The following is a 4505-nucleotide window of genomic DNA, read 5'->3' on the forward strand; positions in this document are numbered from 1 at the left end:
CCGCCGAAATGGTTTGTTTTGATCAGCGTCAGTTCAGTATCTGTTTGGCTATTTATCTTGTTTCGTGTGTTTTGGCTATTATTTTTGTGATTCAGTGTTAACCATGAGTAATCGAGGACCGTATCCTTCAGTTGTTGCGCATTGTGCAGAAAAAATCGCATTTTGCAAGCACAACGCAGGTCCGGTGCCTTTTACAAGCGCGTTGCAAGATTGATGCCGAAATTCGAGACAACGGATAGTTTTGTGAATGTTGTAGCACCAACCGAATTGTCGGGTAAATAATCTTATGTAGGTAATGTAGATTATTATGTGTAATGTAATAATTTAGTTTCATTTGTATCGGGAATCGAGCAAAACTGATGTATACCATCGCTTTGATTTCATTTTAGTTTCGGCTTCGTCGGACCAATTATTGCTGCCTTCTATCGATTTGCCGGATGAGGAACCAACTGAACAGTTGAATCCGCTTTTCTCTGACACTCAGGTATACGAAACGGACTTTGTTACGGACGATGAAGAGAGTAGTGATGAAGAGAATGCGATGGACGACGAGGAAAATTCCGCAGATGATGAAGAAGATGGTCCCGATTATGCCAAGATGTCAGATGCAGAGTGTGTGCGATACAGGGCGTTAACTGGGAACGAGTCGCTTGCAACCGTTGGACGAATGCTGGATATGCTTCGTGCAAAAACGGATATGAACATCCTAAAAGATCCGAGGACTGTTCTACGAACAAAGCGGATCATAGATCTTCCAGAGGAATCCATCGAATTAGAATTTAAAGATATAAAATGTAAACTAGTGAAAATCATCGGAGAAGAGGAAGGAGAAAAGATATTCTTTCCTTTACTACGTACTCTTGTCAAATAAATGCACACATAAATGCACAATTGTAGTTTTACGGTATTGTATTTTCATTGCGTTCATGCAATCCTTTAAAGTTATAACATGCGTATCTTAACTTATGAATTAAAAAAGCCGACTCCTGCAGTCAGTGGTGTGTTGTCTGATATTAGTTGACTAGACTCCATCTGTTTGCACGAATATATAAATACAAAACTACGAAAGATTTTCTAAACTCACCAGGCGTAACGGAATTAGAAATATGCTTTAGAAAAAGCTGTTTTGGTGCTGGTGGACCTGTTAATGAAGCTATTTTTGTATGAAAACGCAACTAAAGCATTGTTATATTTATGTTTAACTTCAACTATATCTTCCTCTGTGAGGACCAACTCTTCCAAAATCCGACGCTTCTTGGCCGGTCCTAACATGTCATTTGATGCAATATCCATCGCTGGAAACTAAAAACAAATTGAAGACATGTTATGAAATTGCACTGGGTGAATTTGTTAAAACATTTTTGCTCTATATATATAGGCATAGTATCATCTCCAGTTACAACGGCACCAACGGTTCAACGCAATTATCGTGCATCGCGAACTTCAACGATCACAACACACCCGGGTTCAAAACAGCTCATCGGCCGTACCAAAAGGTAATTGAATGGAAAAGTACTGACCTAACCAAACTGTCTCTCTCTCTCCCACAGAAATACGAAGCAAGAAAATCGGCCGCTCGCGAACACACGGAAGTATCAGGTGTAGAAATGGCAAAATCACAAAAAGCATATGAATATGCAGAAAACCACACAAATAAATCTGACATTTACGAATTTAAATTTTAAATTATTTTTTTCCATTTCATAGTTATGATGGTTCAAGGTAGATGCCGCAACTGCCATCGTTTTGACAGCCCGATGCTCGTAAAATGCTTCCTTACCACACTCACAAAACGCTCATTACCCGCTAGGCAATTTCGAGCAAATCGTCCTCAAAAACGTCCTCCATGACACAAACATCGAGCAGTTTTGTATGGAGAGTAGGACGAGGAGGGCGATTGCTCGAAAAACGTCCTCCTTTTGTTTCATTCCCATACAAAAAAGGAGGACGTTTGTTCGCGCGGAGGACGTTTTGAGAACGATATTTCGAGCTGCCTAGCGGGTACCACAAACTTTATGTACCGAAAATCCCATCATTGTGATATCACGGTGTCATGAAATACCACTCGTTTTGCTACCGGTGCGGTGCTGGTAGTGGATGATCTGTGGTTTGAAAGCACGGTTGAACATAATAAAAAATTAACACAAATTTCATATGAAGAACTATAAACTATTCGTTTCTATGAAACTCACATGACATGTTTAATATAAGACTTATTTAAATCAACAATGCGTGGATAATGGAGGCACCGTGCCACTTGCTCTTGTTTTAATGGTGCGTCCTGCCCCATTGTTTACATTTGGAATGCTAGGGCGTCTTACCCCACCTCGGCCGGTGCATCTTGCCCCACCCTGAGGATCGTCCGTTTTATGTGGTACGACATCCCCAAGTGGGACACAAGACCTCTCTCCGAAGAGAGTTTTTGATGACCCAAAGACGGTATATTATAGATCGGTGGTCAGCCGTTCGTAATACCGGGGGGTGCCAGACTCGAGATTCGATCCCACACCTGTGGCGTGGTGTTTCCTCGCGCTACCGCTGCGCCATGGGCACCCCCACCCGTTTTATGTAATTTATGTAAAATTTTGAGAATTTTAAAACAGTTTCTCTTCGGTATTCGTTAAATACCATTATCAGGTAGTAAAAAAAGGCCTGGGTGTTTAAAAACTATAATATCAAAGCATGCCATACCTTACATAAAAGTGACAAAATATTAGATCATTTAGAGTCAATTTGCTTTTTTCTCGTTTTTTTTAAATGGTTATTTCGTGCAGTGAAATTTACATAGGCTGTATTAGATACGTTGATGAACATATTCTATTACTTAAATTATTTTTAAATGGCTTAATTCAGCTTAAAACAGGCCGGGGCATCTTACCCTACCAGGGCGTCTTGCCCCACCTTCCCCTACTACACGAGGAAAATAAATCGAGGAAAATAAATGTTTGAGCCCTTGAATATACAGTAGATATCCGACATACGCGGTACTCGACATACGCGGATTCGGAGATACGCGGTTTTCAAAATTTGACAGTAGATTTGATTTATTACATCGATTTAAATTCCTGAAATGTACCACGCGAATAAACATGTAAATCATGCATGCATTGCATAACTTATGTTGTTTGAATACGCTTGCATGGCATTCATATTAATGAACAAAGTAAAATTTTGAATATTCTATGACTTGTACACAAGAACTCGATCTCTTAACTCCTAGTATAGGCTATGTGTCAAGCAATATTCTAGATACGCGGATTTCTCTGGTCCCCATTATCCGCGTAAGTCGGATATCGACTGTACATTTAAATACATAAATGCAGAGTTTGGGGATTTTTAGTATAGAACATAGTATCTCAATAGCAAAACAGATAAAGTAAACTAAATGTCATGTTAACCCTTTTTTTCCGGTAATCATACCAGCGATCAAGATTTGAACTAACATTCAATAGTTTGCAAAACATCGCATTTTGTTTAAGCAACCCTTTTCGATTTTTCTCTATCCCATGACATCGCCCAACAGACAGGTTGAATGAACTCAGGCCTGCCCCCGTGTATCGGAGTGGGACGCAGCGACTGACTGATGCTCTGTCGCATTCGCGCTGCAGGGCCGACAATTTTCGACTCGCCCGCGAGCATTAATTGTATTCCGGGGTGCAGACGACGTGCGCGTGTTAGCAAAACTCCTCCCCGAAAGAAACTCCTGCAGCGAGAGTGAGCGGCACTATACTACTTTCCTTTGCAACCGTACAGGAAGCAACGTAAAATCTGAGCTGCACTCCGGATTTCAGGATATTTACGCACACAATCTTAAAAACGCCTTACATCCCTAGATGCGCAGCTTTGGTTTTCCTCTAGTGGGTTGGCCATGGAGGAATTTTATTTATTTTGGTAACTGTTGTCTCTTGTAGAGTCAATATATTAATGAAAAACATTTTATGAAAAGGGCATTTGAAAGCGTTATCGAAAAACATAAGCGCTGTCATGAGTTCATTGCAATAAAATAAAAATCATTAGGCTCATGACATTATTTTTGGAGGACAATACATCACGTGGTAACCGAGAGGTTGAGGCCTTCAGACAATCGTGCAACCAATCTTCTCAAATGCCCTGTTTTCATATCACTTTCAGAGGACTTTTTGTATGAGCCCGGAACGGCTGACCTACATAACTGGAACTGCAGGTTGGATCGCCACAGCTTTCCCTACCAGCAAGAACCGTTTCGATCGCGAACCGGTCACGCCTCCACCGTGGATCAGAGAGTGACGCATACACCAGTCGAATTTGCCGTCGCACTCGCACCGCCGGCGTTCAAAATTTCCGGTTGGGAAAAGATGTAACCGATTCGATTTTGTACCAAGCGCTCGCAAAAATTGCATACCTGCAGGGACTCTGTATGGAAATCGTATGGGAAACGGTATCACCGATTCGAATTGTATGTGAGAGCGAAGAATGAAGAACGTAAAATGTATGCATGTTCGTTGTGTTCGCGCGTACGCCGCACG

Source organism: Anopheles coustani, chromosome 2 (genome assembly GCF_943734705.1).
Source record: "Anopheles coustani chromosome 2, idAnoCousDA_361_x.2, whole genome shotgun sequence".
Lineage (NCBI taxonomy): Eukaryota > Metazoa > Arthropoda > Insecta > Diptera > Culicidae > Anopheles > Anopheles coustani.